This window comes from Lathamus discolor, chromosome 15 (assembly GCF_037157495.1).
Source record: "Lathamus discolor isolate bLatDis1 chromosome 15, bLatDis1.hap1, whole genome shotgun sequence".
NCBI lineage: Eukaryota > Metazoa > Chordata > Aves > Psittaciformes > Psittacidae > Lathamus > Lathamus discolor.
Genome location: NC_088898.1, coordinates 7031823 through 7055667, shown reverse-complemented (window position 1 = coordinate 7055667; position 23845 = coordinate 7031823). Strand labels below are relative to the sequence as shown.

The 23845-nt window shown below is 45.3% G+C and overlaps 1 long non-coding RNA gene across 7 annotated transcripts; it reads right to left on the bottom strand.

Annotated features, from left to right (window-relative positions):
* Positions 1-1751: 1751 nt before the first annotated feature.
* Positions 1752-19681, bottom strand: LOC136022327 (uncharacterized). 7 transcript variants are annotated; one of them, XR_010616129.1, is made up of 4 exons: positions 19567-19681; positions 12005-12090; positions 11766-11852; positions 1752-5026 (listed from the first exon to the last, which is right to left on the bottom strand). It is a non-coding gene; the product is annotated as an uncharacterized LOC136022327 (long non-coding RNA). The 7 variants fall into 7 exon arrangements; XR_010616125.1 differs by lacking the exon at positions 1752-5026 and adding an exon at positions 5574-6651; XR_010616128.1 differs by lacking the exon at positions 1752-5026 and adding an exon at positions 5574-6581.
* Between the last annotated feature and the right edge of the window lie 4164 nt (positions 19682-23845).

Genomic DNA, 23845 nt, shown 5'->3' with positions numbered 1-23845 from the left:
AGTATTAACATTTTCTTCACAGGAGGAATTTAGGAATTCCTCCTCACTTAGACGGGTTAAGTAGGTCCTTTCCCACACCATGTACATAGGTAAAATGGATCAGGAGTGTCTCTGACAGGAGATCCCTGGATGTGTGTGTGCATCTCTTTCCTGCCTGGCAGCACGGACTTTCAGCTACCAGTGTGCAATGGCCCAGTAAAAAGCCCTACATCCCCTTCACTGCCTGCAAAGTCACCACAGACCATGGGGAGAGAAGCTGGGTCTCTATCTGAGACAGATCTTTCCTAAGTGTGAGTGTCAGAGGCTGCCATTAGCAGTGGGTACCAGGGAGACCCCAGCCTCCACAGGGCTTACATTCACCCAGACATCAGCTCGCCACTGCCTCAGCCCCACAATGTCACAGTGCTCGCTGGGATAACAGACTTGATGGATTTCACACTTTTAGGCTTTTGCTTTGAAAGAGCCACAGCTTTTATCTTAGCAAAGTACAGCTTTGTAACCTAAAAATAGTCTGCCCAAGCTCCTTCCACTGGAACAGCAGAAGATGAGCTGGCGACTCTCAATTTTTGGTGCTTCTCTATCAGAAAGATGAAACATTTTCCCTGTAATCCTCCAAAATGGAATGTTTAGGGGTTTAGAGGTTACTGGAAGTTTACCTGGCAGCTGGTCAAATATGTGATCCCATTAGAGCTTCTTTGATGAGGAACTGTAGTTTGACTTCGAGGGAAAATGAGGAGGGGAGAACATGTCAAGGGAAAAAGAGAAGCAGAGAGAGAGAAAGGGAAGGGAAAAAAACCTCAATAAACCAAGAAATTTTATCTCCCAGTCTGTCTCTTTCTTTCACAGAGGAAGACAAGAAATTGCATCCAACAGCTCACATAACTGCCCAAACTTTGATTATGAACGAGCAAAAAAGCAGCTTTGCTCTTTCTGTGTAAGGGAACGAGATTATGGGGATGCCTTTTTGGTTCTCTGAGAGGCCAGGGAAGGCCAAGCATTGCTTCTTTCCCACTGGCAGGGCTTGTGGTACCAAGTGTGAGAAAGCACCTTGCCACCTGGGATGCCTCCTGGATCCCAAGCTCTGTGCTAACTGCTTGGCAGCTCACTTAGCACCACATGCTGCAAGATGCAGCCCTTTCTGTTAGCAAGAGAAAAGGACAAGGAATCATGTTTTACAAGCTCTATTGTGAATCTGTAAATGACTTTGCAGTACATAATGCACCAAGTTTGTTCAAGGCATCAACAAGCATCACCACATCCTGGTACCACCACTCCAAGCCTGCACAGAGGTGGGTGCAGGTGCTCTGCAGCAGGCTCAAGAGCCGAATCTAAGCCCAAGCAATGGGCTGCACCAGCCCTGTGTCACAGACTCTTTTATCCATCAGGATGTCCATCAGACGTCTGTGTTCCCCGCAAGCTCAGTGTGCTACAGTGACGGGAGGACTGGATCCTCCCCTAGAAAGAGGCTGAATTGCTGCAGCTGCCTGATTGTATTTTTTGGCATCAGACTTACCCATGAGCAAGAAATTAAATTCTTAGTATTACTATTAGAGTGACAAGGCATCGAAACTCCTTCCAGCATCATTTTTTACCTAAATGGATACTCGCTCTGTTCTCGTATTAATGAAGAATCATTTGTCAGTAAAAGTAGGCAATATGGGTTCACATAAAGTAAAAATGTATTTCCATCCCCTCCCACCTCCCTGAGGGTGATGCTGTCTGACCTGGTGTCCTGCAATGAGGTTGTCACCTAATCACATCCATCCGCACCACCCTCAGCATAGTAGACCCCTTCCAAACCTACCAACACAACTGCAGTTGTCCCCTAAACTGGTTTCTTCAGGCTGTGGAGGGATGGAAAGGCCTTCAACCAAAATGAGCTTAAATCTTTGGCTTTTGAGAAGCAACGAAGGTTTTGATCATCAGTCCTAAAAGCCCAGCAGAGCAAAATGTACCTCCCTGCTGCATCCTTCCTGCTCTGCTGTCCTCAGGTAAGCAATGCTGATCCAGATTTATCTCTCCAAACAGAATTTGGGGAAAATGGGGCAGATGGGATGCCAGCTCATGCTCCCATCACAATGGCAGCTCCACGGTGCTATAGGGAATCAAAAGCACTATACGCTTGTATTAATTAGCAGCAAAAGCTGCTATGACTCTGAACACCCAGAAGGAGCGGATCTGATGAGCAAGCGCAGGCTGCTTCTGCATAATCTCTTTTTAGATCAGAACCCCAATTTAACTCAGAGCCAACGGGGTACTTCATAACAGCACCAGCCCGCATGGGTTTAACTGTGCCAGTGACATGAGGAATGCGTAAAACACCGCAAATATATCCCCAGCTTCGGGAACAGGGTGTCATTCCAAGTGGCAAGCCCTGTTCAGCACGGATTTACGACCCCCGTGGAGGCATGCACTGCCATCTGCTCCATCCAAGCCCTGCCAAGCAGCCTGCATGAGATGTGCAGACTTGGTCTCTCCATTTGAGCATCCCAGAGTGCTCGGAAGCCTTTGCACAGGGCAGGCTGCTTTGGTTGGTAAGCTCAGCAGCTGCAGGTTAAAAAAGGATATTAAAGTGGGTTATCTCTTGTGTTAAAAGGGGACTGGTGTTTCCTAGGAGGGAAAGGGCTAAGCACAAGACTGAAAATAGCCATGTTTTCTCAAGTTTCCCAGTCTCTCTGCATGTGAGTTCATACATTCACATAAGCACTTATCTGTGTAAATAAGACTTTATCTATATGTATGTGCCTGCTCCTCCTGAGGGATGGAGTTTTAACAGCCAGATTTAAAATACACTTGTTTCCCTAACTGGAGGCACCCGGTTTGGGGCGCTCCATTCACACCCTACCACACTTGCACCCTATCACACTCATTCACACCCTATCACACTCAAGTCTATAAAACACCCTATCACACTCAAGTCTATAAATAACAGTATCACCATGGCAGGAAATCTCTTCTAATTAGCACCCCAGACACAGTCTCCTGGCTTGCTTCCACTCCTTCCCATTGGCACAGAGCTGGTGTCTGTTTTATTTTTGCCTTGCAACATTCCCTTAAAGACCCATTGAAGTCTTGTTGATATCAGTTGCAAGCAGGAGAAGGAAAAAAAGGGAAGGCATCCAGAGGAAGGTGTCAGATGTTAGTAGTGAGCAACGCTGCAAAAACAGGCACTCAAAAACATCAGGTTCTTCGTTGTTACAGCTGGAAATGACCTCTTAGATCATGCAGCCCAGCTCCCTATCTCTCAGGATGACTCCCTGGTGTACACTTTATGCTGTTTTGTCCAGCCTAATTATCCATCCCTTCTGTTAATGGGATGGAGCACCAAACTTTTCTGAATGCCGCTATTTTTTAGGGATGTTGTATTGTTCTTCCCTTCCTGGTGGTTTATACGGTTGAGTTTCGAGACAATATTACTGCAGTCTCTGACGCTTTAAGCCATTAAAGACACAAAGTGTCCTCACGGTCTCAAAGCTCAGTGCAACATGCAAACTGTAGCTTGATTTTGGAGACTTTTATACATTGATATAAAAGCAGACCTTTTGCAACAGATTGAATCAAGTGTTCAGGAAAAGGTTTTGCTGTTCTGTTGTTTGAATCTGGGACTGGAGGTTTTTTATCTCATAACCACACAAACCACACATATGAGAGTCTGTGTGTCTGCAAACATAAGCACGCATGTATATACATGTGTGGTGACATATTCACACACACCTTGTTATCTGTACATATGTGAGCATACACACAGGCACAAGTACATTCAGTGGCACCAATCTCACCTGTCATTCCCCACCCTGGCAAGCAGCTTGGTTTTTCTCCTCCCATTTCCTTCGTGCCCAGCAGCCCAAGGCTGGCTAAAAGTCTATCATGTCACAGCAAAGCTCTCGTAGTAATTCCAGTCTGAACTCCTGTAGTGTCCTTGTGCATGGAGTGCCTCCTGCCCAGGCTTTCCCTTACTACATCTGGGACATACTTCTTATTTCTAGACTGACTTCCAAATAAAAGGAGGGCTGTGTCTCCTACCTCAGACCGTCTTTTGTCAGAGGTATCAAGGATAAGAGGTTTTGTTGTGAAAATAAGTCATTGGGTAAAGGAGTGCTGTTAATGAACCTCAGCCCTTGATTAGCCAGCAGAGCATGCTCACACATCACAGATGCGGCAAACGTGCCCATCACAGGAAAAGGTTCCGAAGTGAGTCCAAGAGATTAATTCGCTGGGATCAGGCTCCCTTCAGCCTCACAGAGCAACCTCTGACATCTTGCACCACGCTGACAAGCTCAGCTCACCCTGTGCTGCCAGTGAACACCTCTCACACTTGCAGTGGGGAAGATGCTCATTCTCAGCTCCGGTTGCTCGCAGGTCTCAGAGGAGGTGCTCTGCCCCTGCCATCCCCACTCGCATTTTCCAGGACACACGTGCTTTTCCCTTGTGTCAGGAAGTTCCCCACAGTCCCCTTTTTGCTCAGCCTCCTTCCTGGCCCACATGAATCTGCTTCAGCATCTGTGTCAGGGCTTTGCTATAATTACGGTCTCCTCTGCTTCCACCCCCACCGTCTTTCCGAAACTCTTCACTTCAGACATTCATGTAAATGTGCTTCGTAGTCACACAGTGCTTCCAATCGAACTCAGAAATGGTTCTTTTTTAGCCTTTTAACCAGTTCCTGCAAGAGTCACATTGCAGAGCAGGGAATTGCACTGCGGCTTCAGGGAGCTCTGTGGCAGGAAAGGGCAGGTCACGCTTTTCCCAAGAGGGAAGGAGGACTCTGCTGCCCATGCTCAGGACTCTCCTTTCACCCAGGAATCCATCAGTTCTTAACTCAAATGGCTGTTCTGCCACACAGGTAAACTGCTGAGCTCTTCCCATTGCAGCGACTCTATTTCTGTGGTAGAAAGGATGCCAACAGCCTCATGTCCAAGTCCTTTCGTTATACCCATAACAAAGCAGAACTTTGATTTTTTACTTAACTGCCTCTTTAAGACACAGGAAACTACCAAAAGTGCAAAATCTTCAGCAATTTGCACTCTTCCTGGGGGAAGAAAACAGAGAAACAGTCTCATGAGCAATCGAAGAAAGGGAAAAGCCACCACTTTCTGGTTCAATGCTCTGCTAACACCTCTGAGACCTCCACAGCTGAAATTGCCCAGCGGCAGTCGGACCAGCCATTCCCTTCTATTCTGCCATTGCCATCATGTTGGTGGCTTTCACTCATCGCTGCCAGGAGATGTCACTTCCAAACTGAAACCACCAGCAAACCTCAAGCTGTTATCCACCTGCAGCAGATTGTGCTCACACAGCAGTGAAAAAGAGGCATGCATGCACCATGGAGCAGGGACTCCCGGGCAGGGCTTGCTCTGCCTGCAGGGCTGCGTATCCCAGTTGCATGCTCCAGCTCCCCTAGCTGGTCCTCCTCCATCCCTGGCTGAGGCAGCAGGAAGCATGTGCTGAGTCTGCTTCAGCTGGGAATTACACTTTGCATATCTTACATCTATCAGTGTAAAAATAGGATGCATGAATAAAGGGTGTTAAAATTGCCACCTCAGTCTGATTTCTCATACTCTGTAATATAACATATGGCAGTGACTGAAATCCCAGGGAGAACTTGGGAAGCAAGCAGAGACAAATAAGTTGTTTAACCATCTCAGTACCCTGAGCATGCTCTGAAGTTCTCCAGGAAGTGCTGGTGTGGGCTAACAGAAGACTATGCACAAAAGGAAATGCAGGCAGCATCACCAGTCTCATCTGCACTTCAGGCACGGGACTGAGTGCAGTGCTCTGACCCCAGCAAGCTGAGTTACAAGTACCAGGCTAATTGCAAGAGCAAAATGCAGTGTCACCTAATTTACACTCCATCACAGGTTGGTAGCTTTTGCAATTGAGAGCTGCCCCCTACAAAGTGCAGAGGGTGTCAGCAAGCCTGCTCTGCACATTGCCTGCGGCACTGGGAGGGTTAAAAGGAACAGTTGTGGCATCAGCTTTGTAATAATGAATCTCATCAGAAAGGGGTTAGGACAAGGCAAATGCTGCCGCTATTTGACTTGCAGCTGCAAATTTGGGATGAACCTGTCAAAACCCTTCCCGCGCAGGGCAAACAATGACAAGAGGGTGTCTCAGGTTGTGGGTAGAGTCTGTCAGCAGAGTTGCTTGCCCAGGAGGACCCTGATTTTACAGCTGGACCAGTTGCAGTCATAACCCACAAACACTGCTTAATGCAAAGGTGTAAGAGAAAGAGGAGAGGACATAGTTGCTCTGATTCAATCAAATTAGGATCATATATCTTAAAGCTGTGTTTGATGGAAAAAAAGTAATGAATGGGTCAACTTTCAACAGCACAGTCCCCAGCCACAAGCTGGATCATCCCTTGGGTGCTGCAATGAAGGAAACAGCACTTCTGATACAATGCTCCACATAAAATAGATCTGGCTGCAGCTTTTTTTCATCCAGTAGCATAAGTGGGGTGCAGGCATAAACCATGTGCTGAACTCCCACCGAAGCCTTCAACACATTGGGCATAGCTGGGATCCTGCACATGAGCATCCAGGGGTGCACAGTGTCTCACTGCTGCTTATGGTGATTCTGTCAAACTGGAGGATGAGTGGAGAGAAGACCCATGAGCATCCCTCATGGACCTTGCATGTGTGAATGAAGTTGATCCTATAACCAGATCAGAAAGAAAAAGGGATCGAGGACTTTGGCCCAGCATCACGTTTCAGCGATCTGGCTTATGGGCTTTTTAATTTCTCGTTCTTTTTTCACCACCCTGTGTTTGAGTTTTGCCTTGTCAGGTTTAATCGGGAGTGTTTGTAATGCAGGTAGCAAATTGATTTTTGAAAGTACTCCGTCCATATTCAATCCACGTTACTGTGGATCCTTGCATTAATTATGCACCGATATTGATGTTTTTGTCAGACAAGGTCTAATGTCACTCTATTCAGAACTTGCTTCTTCCTTGTTAAAAACGTTTCAGAATGTGGCCTTGGAAAGATAGTGTGTGTCACTCTCAGGATCAAAGATAACCTGGCAAGGAAATACTCAATTAGTACTGAATACCATGTACCTTCTCTCTCCCTGTTCTACCATCTTTCCTAGAAAGAGCATGGCAAAGGTTGATAAGGGGAGAGATGGACCAGAGGATCCTACAAAGAAAATTGAGCTGTCAGCACTGTTCAAGCTAATAGGAAGGGACAACAGTTTTAGGATGCACATTGTAAATGGAGACAAATAAAAGCAGCAGTTCACACTTCATGGTCTGAGTAAACACCTCCTGGCCGAAAAGCTGCCTTTCATTGAGTCGGGAGGAATCAGGATTCTTGTCCAAGGTTTGCAGGTTGTCTCCCACATCATAGGGAAGAATTAGGTTTGTGGCAGGGCTGTTGGAAGCCATCTGGGATTTTGTGTGCATCTCCAACTCAGTGCAAGTCAACAATATGATGTCCTTGTGGAAAAAAAGAAGGAGCTAGATCTCATTTTGGAATAGTATTAACAAGAGTGTCATATGAAAGGCACAGGAGGTAATTATTCCGCTCTATTTGCGGCTGGTCAGATCTCAGCTGGAATATTGTGCACACTTCTGGGCACCAACCCACAAGAAAGATGCAGAAAAACTGGAAGGAGGCCAGAAGAGAACAAGAATGATGTTCTGAAAACATGATTTAAGAAAGACTGAAAGAATTGGGTTTGTCCAGTCCAACAATGAGAAGATTAAATTGGGAATATGATAACAGTCTTTCAATATATAAGGCACCATTGGAAAGACGTTGTTCAGTTTTACATACTGGGGAAGAATAGGAAGATATCAAATTAATTTCAGATGAGGAGAAAGTGTTGCAATTCTAAAGACAGCAAAGTACTCAAGCAAGTACCTAAGGAGGTCAAGAAGGTTTTTAACACTGCCTAAATACCCATCATGGTACCCATAGTAAGCTTGAAACTGTCTCCATCAAATGGATAAAAAGGATTAATTTCTCCAAGTTTCCTCCAGCCCCATATTTCTGAGTCTCCACAGTTTGATTCCTGGTTAGTTTGACCCGTTCTAGTGTGATTCTCAAAATCACTTCAGGAGAGTTGCATTTGTTGTTCTCAAATGATACTTGCATACTGTGAGGACCACCTTGTATAACCCAATGTTAACAGCCACTTATCCCTTTCCTCTGTATTAGGTTCAGAGAACAGGTTCAGACATGAAGGGTACTTCACTTATTTAAACCATTAATCAGTTTTTGTCAACTGTTTAGTTTTCCAGGTCTTCAAAACTGGGATAAACCAGATTCACTAGTGGCAGGCCAAAGCGGTGCCAAGGGATGTATTTATTGCTTATTAGAGATGGAATCTTGTCGCATTTGTTATCTGCTGAAGTAGCCATAAAAATCCCAGTTTATTAACCACATACCAGCATAATAAACACATTTCCTGAAGACTCCTCTGGAAGCTGGCAACTTGTGGAACATTTTGAGACTCTTTGTTACACTTGCATTTCCCAAGGAGCTTAGGTACCTGCCTCAGCACCCACTATCAAGACCCCTAGCCCTGTACATAGGCCTTCCTGTCAATTAAATCTCATTAGCATCACTTTGCCAAATTAAATGGATCAAAGTTGGGGAGCAGCTGGAGCACAGAGCAGTCACATTGACTGTTGCCTTAGGTTAGACTGAAATTAGCTAGCTTCAGGCTCCCTGTTGCATTTGACATTGCACGCAGTAGCCAAGCAGTGCAGTAGTTTTGCTTCTGCTTCACAAAGTAAACGCTGCATCCATGGTAAGAGAAGTCACCTGGGTGATGGTCATGTACGGCAAAGATGCAAAGTGTAGATGCCTTTTTGCATACCTCTTGAATGCCTTTTCACAGGCAAAATCTTGCCAACAATTAAGAGAGTCCTTTTTTTATGGGGATTATACAGGAACATTACTGCTTTGCTTGGCTAGAGATGTGTAGCAAGTATTCCCATCAAAGCTTCATCTCTCCCGGCTAGCTCAGCTGTTCCAGGTGAGAAGTATTAAAACTTTAATGTTTGAAGGACTCCAGGAGCTGAATTACACAGAATGAATAAACATTCTTTTTCATGAGACCATGGGTTTGGGCTGATAAATACACTCTTTTGCCATGTCTGCAGACAATTCCAGGCTGCGATACAAAGCTGAGGATAAAAGAGTGGGAAGGGAGGGGGGAAAGGCAAGGGGAGGTGGGGAATAACTCCATTAATCCATCTGAGTAAAGGACAGAGAAAGAAAATGGAGCCCCTAGAACTAGCACAAAGGCTCAAAGGGACATGTTTAGACGGCCTAAATTCTACCTAAATCTCTAAGTCCCTAAGCCTAGTGTTTCCCTATTGACTAGGGATATGTGAAGACCTAGAACCATCCAATAAGAAATTCATAAAGGCTTAGGTGGAATTTAGGCCACCTAAATATATACAAAACTCTTAATAAAGATGGCCTTGATCCTATATGGACATCCCCCTCACCTCTTCGCTCTAGGAGGCAATGAGCCCATGCTCTCTCTAGGAAAAGAGTTTGTTGGGAACACTGTAAGAGGTAAATTGTCAATCCTTTGCTCATGCCACAGTTTTCTGGGACAGGGAAAGATGCTGGTCTTAGGGATTTATGGCCATCATTTCCCTGACTAGCTCCAAGTCCAAAGATCCACTCCCGTTTCAATATGGGTATCCCCAATGTGTCTTCTGCAACTGTGATTCAGTATTAAGAATGGAAAACTGGATTTAGACGCAAACTTCCAGAAGTCATTCTGATCTGGAAGTCCTGGGTGTCTCCATCTCTATCCTTAACAAACAGCCCCTCCATACACTGACAAGGTCAGCTCCACCACCTTGACAAAACCGTCACAGTGGAAACACGGGAGGCTGTAGCTCAAGTGAAAGGAGACACTTTCTGTAGCAGAGGAAAAGGTAAAGGAAAAATGGGGAAGCTCTTGTATACTGAGCTTTCAGAGTCTCTTCTGGGGCCTGCATTTTACCCACTCTTTGCCTGAACTCTGCAGAAAGAGCCTAGCCTGTAGTAAATAACTTCTTGCTGCAAGCACAGGGATCACGGTCTGGCCCTCAGTAAGAAATCATCAGCAGGCTGCTTTCCAGATTTCCTCTGTTGCATCAGGGAATAAGGAGAGAGAAAATGTTCCTGAAATTAATACAAACAAAGACACCCCTCTTCCCCTGGGGACATCTTCATTGCTTCCTATTCACTCAACTTTGCGGACAAAGAGTGTGAAATTGAATTTCAGAGTCCACACTGCAACACAAGGGCAGGGAAGCTGTGTTAGGGGAGCATTAAGAGATAAATCTCTTCTTTTTTTGCTATTTTTTTTAACGTGGAGTCTTTCCCTTCAAACCATTCCCAATCCCTTGACTTTCTGTTCATGAATAGATTGAATTTTTCACTATGACATTGCCTAAAGACAATGAGCGATTTCACAACAAATGATTTATGTACTGGAATCTAGAGAGACTTTTGCTCATAAAACCCACTCCAGCCATTTATCTTGATCTCCTGATACATCAGAGCCACGGCTGTATGTCTCTAAATTAACTGCAGATTAAACAATTCAAGCTGGTTGAAAAGTGTAAATGCAAGAGAAAAAGCTCAGGGAAGAAGTTCAATCAATTTCCATGATTGGATTCTTATCAAGACAAAAATGTGAGCCGTTTCCACTGGCCATTTCAGGAGAAACAAGCCAGGAGGTAAATAGACTGCAGGCATCTGCGAAGCTCTAGCGTGTGTGCAGTGGGGGTAGGTTTAAATAAAGCAAACAAGCTTGAGTTTCCGTCGGGGTAGGCGTCTGTGTCGCCGAGCAAAGTTAGTTTGCAGCATGTTTGGGGGGATGTTTTTAACTCCCTGACAATTGCTAGAAGATACAAAAAGGAATGACTGCAGCAATATAGAAGCATGAAACACAAACCAAGAAACCAGAAGAGAAATAAAATCGGGAGCACTGCACAGAAGGGGAAGCACTATACAGAGTACTCCAACTCCCTAAGAAAAGAGTGGAGGGGGAAAGCTTGTTTCTGCAGATCTTCAAACAAGCTTTCTTGGCATGCAGGGGGCAAAGCGAATGCAGCTCAGCTCGGTTTGCCCTTTTAGCTCAACAGTTTTGAGTTTGTCTATGGACAACTTCTTTCACTCATTTATATTCAATGTGCAGCAAAAGCCCTCATGCTCGTGGGTCCAGTGCTTAATTCTATTTACACCCATGTGAACCCACACTGATGCCATTAGTTTGGTTTTTCTCTGGCAACAGAACACCAACCTGCGACCCCCCCACCCTTGCCAGTCGCTGCTGCTTTTATTAAGGTGTTGTCTAGACACAGGGCAAGGCAGGGAAGGCTCAACACAATAAATACATCTGAATAACGCAGTCTTTCAGCTTTGTCAACTTTTTTACCCTATTAAACTCTGATATCAGCACCAGGAGCGATGTGGCCTCTGCTCTGCTCAGATTCACAGTGCTCTTTAAAGCATGGTTTTGCAGAGGAGGGAGCGCCCTGACTGATTTTTCTTTGCCTTGGTGCATGAGGGCTGCAGCTGATCTGGCTCAATCAAGTTCAGCTAATTTGGAAGTGATGACTAAGATGGAGCAAGTTGCAAGACAGTGTAAGCAGGTCCCAAAGTGGGAATTAAGGTACGTAACTAATAGAGGCATGTAATCCATAGCAATACGGCGTGAAGGTTGAAAGGGACTCTGACACCAAGTACAAGGGGAAACATAAGTGGAAGATCACTGTAAGGCAAGAAGACTGCCTTTTATGTCACGTTTCTCACCTGTTTCCTGCCTTTAGAGTCACTGGGGTTCCGCACACAACTTCTACATCCCTCCAGAAGGTGATGAGCACCAGGGATCTAGTTGCTCTGTGTGCATGCAGGGGTGAGCTGGTTAGTGGGAAAGCACGCCAGTGCCCTCCACAGGAGAGCTTTACCTGACATGGACCATGGGGTCAACTAGATGACACCACAATATCCAAACCTGTGCTGATAGGGTTACATTCCTGGTGAATTTGTACCTGTGATATTGGAGTTTTCTTAACAGAGCCAGACAAGGAGCACGGCTGGAGCCAGGTCTTTGGTTCTGAATTCCAGTCTGGTTCACCTGCAAGTGGATGTGACGCACAGCAGGACAATCATGACATACCAGAAGGTTCAGCCTTTCTCCACAGGCAAATGTCCATCCCATATCACACACTGATACCTTCACCTAGGCGAACCTTCCACTCCTGAGAGCTCCTGAAGGATTTTGGCAAGTGGAAGATTATGAGACTGGAGGCAGAAATAAGCATGGAGTTGAGCAAGGCAACAAAAGGAAGGCAATGCCTCACTAGGAAATATTATTCCCTTCCCTTCCCTAGTACCATTCTGGTTTATCAGCAAGGAGAAGCCTGCCTCATTGCTAGCGGTGCTGCAACAGAGTGAAAGCAGCTGCAGGGGTGGGACACTATAAAAGGGATAAGCTTTAGGGGGTCAGGGTTTGCATTAAGCATTGCAAGCAGGGGTGGGATGAGCTCTAGCAACTGGCTGGGAAGGGGATTGCTTTCTCTGCAGAAAGCACTGGGTTTATAACTTCAATCTAGTTGTCTTTCTGCTTTATGTATGGCTTTAAGGAGGTGAGATAGCCTTCATTTGATATCACATTAACCCTTAACTAAATGGTGGTTAGATGCCTCCCAGCTGGAGAACTTTTTCCTGCCATTGTAATGAGAACCAGAAGGCTTGGGCTGATGAGGTTTCTTATTCATCAGCACACTGTCACCACACTGGCTGAGTCTAGCTGGTGCAGTCTCCAGCACAAGGTCCCCCTTGTGCTACTGTTCATTTGGGTTCTAATATGATTCCAGCAAGTTGCTGACTTGCAGGTAAAGAGTTGCAAAAGCTGGATCTCTACCCAAGTGCAAAGATACCCAGGGAACTGAGAGGTTCCTGGGCAGACTAGAAGGTAGAAAGGAACATCCCTGTCTGGCAGAAGGATTTTCTGTGCATTTAAGGTTTTCAAATAGCGTCAAACTAACAGCACCACAGAAAGAGCATCAGTAACAAAGGAGAGTTTTAGCATCAGCAAAATCCGCAGTGCTGAGGTTCTGAAAATGCATTCCTTAAGTTCCTTCTCCTGTAATCTGCAAAACATTATTGCAATTGTCACAGTTATTTAATGAACCACCAGGTTCTGTTTATACTTTAAAACATGCAGCTTTTCCTTTCTTGTAAAAAAAAAAAAAAAAAAAAGGTATATGCCCCATGTGTCTTACTAATGCAAATGGGAATAGCATGAACCTTGCCCATTAGCAAGCAGTTGTACTGCAGACACAAGCAGCACATATAGGAATTTCAAGTAATTCTATGCTAAGGCTATATTGAGGAGGAGGAAGACAGAGGTTATTTGCAGGGCTGGGGTTTAGCTTAGAGAAGCATGAACTCAGGTGAGACTGAGCCAGGCTGATGAATAAGACCTGATGGCAGCAGAACAACAGACTACTCTGGGCCATGCGCTGCCTGATGGTGACTTGATTCAATAGGACAGTTTAGGGTTTTTTTCTGAGAAAAGCCCAGAGCCTGGCCTAGAAGGAAAAAAATATAATGAAACAATGGAAACTCCAGTTTGCAGTTTGGTTTTTTCCCCTTTGTGCCAGAAAATACAGTCTAAACCAACACCATAGCAGGATTTGGCTGGAAACGGGCCAGCGCTATCCAGGGTGCATCCCACACGCTGCAGTGTCTCCGCTGCCATCTTCAGATATAACCCATGGGGCGGTTCTGGGGCTGCGCCAGGACCAGGCAGGATGACTGTGGTAGACCCTGGGGGGGAAAGGTTTCCTATATCCTATTCAGTCTCTCTTATTCTCGGTTTATATAAACCTATAAGCAGCTCAGGGGAAATCTCACCATTGCATTTAACGCAAGGTTTTGGATCATATCCTGCTCAAGCCCTGCTGGTGCTTTTTGCTGCAAGAAGAAGGATCAGCACTTCATCCCCCCAGGCAGTTCAAGGGCTCAGTCTGCAGACCTGGATGCTTCCCCCCCCTGCCCAGAGGGAATGGTTCCTGGAAGTGCTGTGAGCAAGGGCTTCCCATCTGCTGTGAGCTCATGGAAAGGCTCCTTGGCAAGGAGGTTGCATATCTGGCACGAGCATTATTCTGCATCCCCTGCAGACGACACAGCCATGCAGAGGTGAGGGGATTGTCTCCCCTCACCTTTCCAGATCCTGTTGCAATGAATATTCACCTGGTTGATGTGGGGCTTCACTGAGCAGCCATGCCAGAGAGTGCGGGAATGGACTTCAAGGCACCTTCAGGCTGGATGCATCTCCTCTCCCCAGGAATTCATTTATGGAATAAGCAGAGGCTTCTTTCGAGGCCTGTGTTCCACTAAGTGAATATATAATGATGCAGTCTATACATTTATACATCATCCCCTGCAAACAGGGGCCTATTTAGGACAAGATCAGACTATGCTTCTCCCGGCAGGGGTTGCATTAGCAATTCATTTCATAGCATAAAAGCAGTGTACGGAGACAATCATCCACAGCCTGAATAAAACACTGGAGGAGAAGGCAGGAACCAAGGGAGGAAAAGGATGATTCCTTTGAAAGGAAAGTAAAAAAGAGGAGAGAAAATGCAGCTTCTCTAGAAGGTAAAAGTCTCCTGGAAAAGTAATCAGAGAGATAGGAAATCCAAGCTGTTTATTATTCTGGATTGATAGAAGGAGAGGAAAGGGGGGAATAAAGCATGTATTTCCACTCAAGATTGATAGAAATAGGACTAGAGAACTCAAAGAATGTACAAAAAGGGACAAAAATGTTATCAGAGCCACATACAAATGCGTATGTGCGCGTGTGCACACACAGCCCGGAGGTGATCAGAAAGAATCTGAAGTAAAATAAAAGGATTTAGAAGTGCAGGGATCCTGCCTGGGAAAAAAGTTCTCTGCCTCCAGGATACACAGACTGGAAGATGATAAATTAGGGAAAGCAGAAATGGCATGGGAGAATAAGGGAAAGAAGGAGGGAGAGGAAACGAACAAAGTGTCGGAAAGGCAAAGTGGGGACTTGTTTACTCTCCCTAATAGCCCAGACATCTCCAAGGTGCATGCGGGATCACTCAGCCATTAAAAGATGTAGCTTTCTGAGACAGAATGAAGCACATGCCCCCAGCATCATTTGGCTTTTTCTCTATTCAATGGCTTTGTTTACATGAGGGCCAACGATTTCAGATGGAACAGCTCTGGGAGTTTACATCTGTGGCTAGCTGACAAAAGAGAGAACAAAGGTCCCAATGAGGGATGCTCCATAATCTCCCAACAGAAACCTCTCTGAAACAAAAGGGCAGCACAAAAACAGCTCAGAGTCACTGATGACCTTCCCTAAATTCTCCCTTCTGCCTATTTCACTGTCCTCCAAAAGAACTCAACCCTGCACACCCACAACACCATATCAGCTCTCTCCAAAGAACCTCAGCTTCTGGTTATGGAGGCATCTGATTCTGCCACAGTGCCATTTGTCACTACCAGTGCTGTAGAGCAGCTCCAGTGTTTAGCATTATTTGTACACAACCCATCTCTCGTACAAAGTGACTGAGAAAGACTGAGAGCAAAGGACACCCCTCTCAAGCCTCCTTTTCTTCAAAGTGCACCTCTTCCAAAGTACCTGTTAGAATCACTTAGCAAATGAGACTCACAGATTTTCTTTTCTTCGGGCTAGCTGAGTCTCACGTGCTTGTGGGGCTTGAGGCACCTTGGAGGGGTCAGCTTTAACTATTCTCCCCCCTTAAGGAGCCTATGCTTTAAATAGGTGTGATGAAAAATATAAGGGATAAAAACCAAAGGGTTTGATCTCTTACATTGCAACCACTGCATCAATGTGATGCTGGCTTGCACCACTACCTTAGCATGCTGATGCTGTAAGGGTAACCTCTTTCAGAGTCCCTCTAATAGTGCTCACATCCCTCTTCTTCAAGACAGAGCAGATGCCTGTTTTACAGCACCATTCCTCTGCCATCAGTGCTGCAAAGCAATATCCAGCATAAAGACTATTCTCATTCCCTCCGCTGCTGGCTTGAGTGACTGTTGCCCAAGATTGCCTGCAAACAGAGCTCCCTCCCCCTAGTCCAGCCTCCATCTGTGCCTGGCCTCTGGTTGTTCACACCGATGAGTCTTCTGAGAAAGCCACTAATTAAAGGCATGTGATAGTTAAACTTTTGCTAATCAAGACAAACGAACCAAGTCTCCAGTGTATGAGAGTGGAGCTGAATCGCTCCTTCCCCCACGCTAGTCAGCCTTCAATTACGAAGCTCAGATATTACCGTGAAATATTCTCCCTGAAGCCCCATTCTGCAGCTCTTGGTTGTGGTTCTCCTGATGCCTGGTGTTTATTTAGCCCTATGGGGGGTGTTTTGTCAGCAGTACACACCAGCCTATCCAAATGTTAACGAGGCTATTAAAGACAGACAAGATGTAATTGGACCAAGCACTCGGAGTGATTGGCAGCAGGACACACCAAAAAATCAGGGCGGGGAATGTGTTCCTTTGCCCAGTGGCTGTGATAGATTTAGGAGAAGAGCTCCAGGGCAAAGGACATAGGCCAAACAGGGAGAATGTCCCAGAAAATTACTGGGAGTGAAGCAAGGGAATCCATCCCTCCTTTCAGAAGCCTAAAAGTAAATCTCCCTAAAATAAAAACTCCCTGAGGTGCAGGTTTGAATGGAGGGAGGATTGGGCCCCGTTTTCACCCTCTTCCGAAATCAAAGGACCTTGCAAAATGCAGATAGCACGAACCAAAGCAGAATCTGAGCTACTGAGTTGGAAGCAAACTATCCTGACCTCTATTACACTTCAGAGTTGTTGATTTAACTGCTGTATTTTCAAACATCTAATTTGCACCCTCAGGTCACCAATATAAAGCTGCCAGAGGGAGGCAACTGGAAAAAAAAAGAAAGGATAGTCTGAGCTGGAGCACTGAGAGGGAGAAAAGTAGCCAGACTTGCTGTAAACTTGAAATCTGCTTGTGTGCGTGACCCGTGGCTCTGCTGAATCAGTGTTTGCTTTGATTTCTTGTTACAGATAACCTACAGATCATCGTTTTATGACTCCAGCATTCAGGAAGAGAACAAGTAAGTGCGTCTGTGTAGCCAAGACCTAACCCTAGCGTTCTCACAGTGCGCTACCTCCCCTCTGCATGCCCTGGTCCTAGACAGGCTTGTCACCCAGCCCAGCCCTCGTGTTGGGATGTGCACTGCCAGGGGTAGCTGGCTGCTGAGGCTGCCATTGGAGGCAATGCAGGTGTAGGCACAGCAATCTGCCTTCATGTTGCTGCTTGAAGGCCGGATGCAGAATGGCTCCCTCACAGCATCGGGTCTCCATGTAGGTACTGCTGTCAGCTTCAGTTTTAATGCTGCTTTTCACACACATCTTCCAGAGAATGGACCCTATCATCACTGCTTCTAATTCTACAAACATCTCTCTTTGTGGCCGTTTGACAAATATGCAAGAGTATTTCAGACTCTGGCTGGTCCACGGGCTGCTTGGTTGTCAGTAGCCACTTAGTTTGTAACCAGTTATTGGAGCTGGGAGATCAATCAGGCAGTCGCAAGTTCTGTTTAGTTACCAGATCTTTCATTTTTACCTGCTTTAACCCTCCAGTCTCTAAGTCAACCTGCAGTTTTACATGGAAATGAGGGCATTCATCTGGGTATGTGCTCTTCTCCATCTTGAAAATGGCTTGTTAACAAATAAGGGAGGTAAAGAATGATCTATTAAATTGTTCTTCCAGTTTTAGGCAGCATCCTGATGACAAGAGTTTGAACCAGCTTTAAAAAGGGATGTTGTTTTGAAGGCAATTGAATAAATGCAAAACCACCAGGAAGGAAAGAATCTTAAAGATACTTGGACAAGCCATCTCGGTGCTATGCAGTCTGATATCTCTGATGTACAGCTGCCACAATGGGGTTTGAGCCTCTTCTGAAAGGAGACATCACATTAGGACATGACCATACGGCTCTCCTGGAGCTTTGGTCCCATGTGCGGCTGCATCACCGCACAGCACGATCCTGGAGGCTTTAAACTGCACATCTAAACCAGCAGCCAAAAAGAACAGTTAGTGCCACTAACAAAAACAGCTCTTTTGATCTCCTTGACATCGGTGCAGCAAACATCCCACTCCGGTGCATTCTTGCATAAAAGAGAAGCTTCTTGCTGCTCAATCATACTGCTTTTAATAGCTTTCCAAATGCAAACATCCGCAGCTTTTATTTCAGTTTAATCTGCCAATTTTTCTAAGTCTTTATCACACTTTATCAAACAGTGTATCAGTGTGAGATATCCAACCCCCTCCCCTCAGGCACCACTGAAATTGAAATCCCAGGAAGACAGCAGCTTCTTTCATATTTTAATTATTTTAACATTTTCCTTTAGTGGCCTCTGTATTATTATGACTTGTTTTTCTCTCTGGAACAGGGCTGCGATCCCACACTGGGTGGGAAATTTGTTTGTCTAAAGCAAAATAGCAGAATGCCTCTAATGCATTAGGTATGGATTAGAGAAATTGTGTTTGGGAAATACATAATCTCTTGGTAAAACGGGGGAAATAAAAAGCCTATTTCATTTTGGTTCTAATTTGTTTTCCCCCCAATTATAATTTTTAATGAAAAAGTGGGTTTTAACCACATGAGTGCTGCCTAATGTGCCAAGTGTTAGGTATAAACTGCATCTTCAGCGATGCTTCTTCATTCCTTACCATCGACAGCTCTGATTCAGGAAAACATTTAACCACATCCTTAAATCCATCCTTCCTGTAGGAAACACTCATGCGTAGAATTAACTTCTGGTATCCGGGGACTTGCTCTTATGCTTAAAGTTTGAGGCACCAAAATACTTCCCCAAGTTTATGATTGCCTCCTGGTTTAGCACCACGTGATGTGGTACATAAGGCATTGAAACTTAACATTAAGACTTACAGCAGCTTGGCCAGGTCTCAGCTTGATGCAGAAGGAGTAGTCACTGCAGCCCAGGCATGGTATCCTTGCCTTGTTGTGCTGGGGGTAAGCAGGCAGAGGAACAGGGCTTATGGCCAAACACTGGTGAGGATCTCGCATATTATTAGGTGTCCCTGCCCATGGCAGGGGGGATGGAACTAGATGATCTTAAGGTCCTTTCCAACCCCAACTATTCTATGATTCTATTTCTTTCACTGCAGGCAATGTTGTTTCCCATGTCCTGTGCGGTATCCACTGCCTACTAGAACGGCATTACACCTGATGAGAGGACAGACCTAATTAACTGAAATCCCTGCCCTGGGTTGGACTCAGACATGGTGAGAACTTGTGGACAGACCATGACCCTCATACTGCGCAGATGAGACTCTCCTGCCTGCAAGGCTCTGGCTGTTTGTAACAGTGCTTTGTCTGTCTAGCGTCTGAGCCCTGGCTTTCCTCAGGCTCTGCTGCTCTGTTGAGTGATCTGATCTGTGTTTGCTGCCCCTCTGTCACTGTAGGCTGAAATGTACCTTAAAGTCTGCACATCCATAAGGAGAGCTGTGCCTGTGTCTATAAGGAAAAGAAAGCAATTAGGACAGCAAGAGACTTACCTCTCTCTTCCATTACTCCTTTCCACAGAGCACTTGGAAATAACCAAGGGGAAGCCAGAGGGCATGTGGCTAGGTCCAGCTCCCAATATCAGCCCCCTGTGAACATCACTGTGTATTGATCTCACCTGCAGACTTATGCCCACCTCCCACAGCTGAGATTCTCTTCTGCTGCTTCATTAGTGAAGCTGTGCTGCTGGCCCCTATTTATTCAATGCATGATGAGTTGTGCTCAGTAACCTGGCCCTCCATCCATGGTTCCATCCATACAACTGTCTTGAAACATCCTTCAGGTCCTCAGTTTATTAGAAAGACATATAGAAATCAATAAATACAAGTAAAGAGTTACCCCTATTAAGCAACTGATATTTGCTGGCCCCTCGGGTCCTCCCTGAGGTAGGATTTGCTGAATGTTATTCATGAAAACTTTTGAGGTTAAGTGTAAAAGAAATTGAATTTCAGCTCTTGGAGCAGCATATTGTGAGTCCAGTCATCAAAGACCGCTGCAGCCCTTTGACTCTGAACACAGAAGGAATCCAGTGGGACTAGGCAAACAGCGGGAGTCTGGGAGGCAGCTGGATCCATGTGCGTGAGTTTTCTGTTCCATATGCTGCTATAAATGAGGAGTGAGAACACTGGGGTGTGCTGGACTCATATATTTGCAAACCCAGGCAGGAGAACATGACAGGTTTGGGTTCCTCTAAAGACAAACCCCAAAGGAACAAGGCTGTTGCCTCCAGGCACTGAGGTTTGTTTTGATCATCAAACGCCGCCATATCATTTTAAAAGCCTTTGATACCTGTTGTAATGAATTGCTCACAAATTGTCCTTGTTTAAAAGTTCCCCTGTAACCTGGACCAGTTCTTGTGTCCAGCTCCACCCTTGGCCCAACTCCTTGGGTTCCCAGCCCCTGGAGCAGCTCACCCCATCTTATAGTACCTGGACTAACTCAGAGCAGTTCCTCTTTCCCCAAAGTGGGGCAGATATTAGCCATAAACCATGAGCTCAGGAGGTTTTTAGAGCAGCAATCCACTTCTGTCCTCACCCAGGCTGGTCTCCCTGGCTGCTGGGTTAGTTTGGAAGATCTGAGTCCCAATGTTTCCCAAGGCCTGATTTTAAATTCCATTTCTCCCAGTTTCCGTCATAGCATTCAGTCTCACAGAGCTTTTCCAGTAAGAAGGCATTGTTGGCACAGAGAGGCCAGGCCTATTATTATAGCATTTACTCTGGACCCCAGCTTCTCCTTCTCATCCAATAAATCCATTTGAGAGCAAGCGTTTTGATAGACAGTTTAATAGAGCTCTTCTTAACCTGACCATGTTAACGATTTTCTGGGGGCTGGCTCTATGCCAGTTCATGTAGCTCATTAGTTGTTTGGGTTTTTTCTTTGTTATCAGCTGCATCTTCTCCTTCTTCTTTCTCCCCTCCACTCCTGCGGGGTGAAGGTCGCTGCTCTGGTCCTGCAGATTGGACCCCACCATTCAGCTCCTGCTTTGTCGCACAGAGACTTCCAGTCACCTGGCAAACACCTTCATTCCCTGTTGATGACAGGAATATATGGGCAGTTTGCCTCTATTGTGTATGGTGTTTGTTTCACAGAACACTGATTGACTTGATCTTAACTGGTGATATAGAGGAGGAAGGGAAGATCTCATCCTCCTGCACTTCTGATATTGCTGCCTCAGCTAGAGGCTTCCAGCTGTGGTGTTTGGGGAACTGCTGGTGATCCCCACTAATAGCAGAGTGGGTTTTTCTATTCAAACGTTACCACATATTCTCTCTACTTTATCTTACTGGGAGAGTCATGATGAAGGAAACAAATGACATGGGCTCAGGATGCTGTACAGGGACTCAAAGGAAATAAAATCTGATTTTGAAAGGATAAAATGTTTTGACTTCCATGATGGAACAAGCAATTGTCCATGGATTTGCTGTGCTCCAGAAACGGAACTTCATGCTAAAAAGAGGCTTTATGGAGCTCAAGCTATTATCTGATGATGGAGAGCTCCCAAGCCAACCCTCATTCTCCAGCTGGCTTCCTAGCAGAGTTGCTCTGATAGCATAATATATCCTGGTCATAAGTATTGAGATTCAGCAGTCATCAGCCAGAATAACTACACATATAAGCAAGCAGCATGTAGTTCCAAAGGCTTCTACCAGACCGATTAAAGGAGATGTGTGAAAATCACTGGAATTCCACAAAGAGTCTTCTCTGTAGTTAGAAAAACCTGAGGAGAAACTACCAGGTGCTTCTGCTGTCCTCTGTGCATGGGTTCAGGTGTGCATCAGGTACCATGGTGGTTTCCTGGTGGGCCTGAGAGGGCAGGAGAGTGGCCACTCTCCCATTCTGCAAGTGCAGAAGTCCCACCTCAGAGACTTATTGTGATATAGAAAGCTGTGAACAGATTCAATGACCAACAGGAATCTGCTATTTATTTGTTTGGGCTTAAAAGTCGTTAATGTGAAAGGCAGTTTCACATCTACAGGTGTGATCCTGTGTTTCCTGAAACCATTATCTCCTCTCAACTGCATGGAGTTTACATTTAGGTAAATGCTTTTACTTCTACTCCTTTTCTGGCTGCCAAGGCTGTGCTAGCAGTGGACATAAGCGCTCCAGTAACACAGAGACTTAAACAAATCCTAGGCAGCACCAACATGAGCCTTCAGTGAGGATGCATACCGAAGTGTTCTGTGACATTTAGGAAACAATCCGTCATTGCATTATACACACAGCATTTTTGTTTTCATTTCCACAGTGCCTCTGCATAGCTGTCACCTGTGTGAAGCGTGTGTAGCAGTTGGATCCACAGTATTCAGCACTGGCACAGTGATAACTACTACAGGATTTACAGGGTAGTTCCTTTAATTAGAAGGGAAAATCTCTGCTCCTATACCGGAGCTTATTTCACCACTGAGTTACACTTAAGATCTGCAGGTTGTGCTGGGAAACAAAAGCCTCTGTGTCAAAATACAGAGAGAAAGAAAATGCTGTCTGTCCTACCAGAAGCCTGACAGTCCAAGCACCGATTGAGATGATCAAGGATGGACTTTTGAGACTGGTTTTACATCTGTGTCATTTTCAAGTGTGCAGTAATGTTTCCCCCAGTAGATAATCCACTTAGGATGCATGTCTCTCTACATTCATCATTCCTGGACTCTTCTCTCTTGTGCATTCTATAAGTAATCACTGCACATACACTTTCTGCCATTTACTTTTCCAAATCACATTTCTCATGCTAATTTAAAAGAGCACGGTTTTTAGGGTAATGATGCACATGGAGAAGATCATGTCAGTGCGGTATGTCAAAGGATGAGATCTGCCCTTCCGGATGGGTTTCCTACCCAGTGAAAGGATGAACATTTTAGGTAGAGGATTCACCCAGTTCCTTGCACACTCAGTGAAGACAGCTCCAGAGTTTCACTAAGCTCTCTCCATACATCACTGAGAGAGGTTTGCAACTGTGACTGCATCATTCCTGAACCCATACCTGGTGCAAACCAACATAAGCTCTGGTAAGCCCAAATCACATCAGGACCTTAATCTCTTCCAGCAGCAGAAAATGATAAACGCACTCCACAGTCCAACTGCTTCATGTATTTACAGCAGACATTTCTCCCAAGGGTTTTTAAGATGATGTTTTGCGTTTGCCCTCTAGGAAAAAGCCACTCTCAGACGTTCTATTCTAAAAGAGAGAATTTAGTTCAGAACCTGTATCTGGATTTCCATTTTCATATTACAGTTGGTCTGTTTCTTGAATTACTGCCCCAACCACAGTGCAAACTCTGATTATGCAGTATCCAGAGGAGCAGAGTCCATTTGGTTTACAGTCAGCTTTCTAAAGGAATTCACAATGCTAATGCAATCCTATAGGCAGTTTTAAACATGCAGGGCATTCCTGCAATCCAGAGCAAAGCCAGCTGTCACCTGCAATAACATCTCATAAGCTGTAGCGATGAGCCTCAGGCGGGGTTGGATTCTGCCATTTTCCCACAGATCTGGAGGAATCCAGCTGATTTTCTTAAGGCTCAGCTCTGTTTTACACTGAGGCTCACAGCAGTTTGGGCCATTTTAATTTCTGCTGGCTAATTCTGCCTTTTCTGTTGTTCAGGGTCACATCACTCTTTAGAGGATCAGCCATGAGGGCTGGATTTGCTCCAGAGCACCTTTGGTATTTTGATAACTTCAAATATTGCTAACTTCTCATATTTAAATAGACAACTTACAGAGAGGGGCAAAGTTTAACTCACTCTAATCAACTATAAAATGAACCCCGAGCTCACA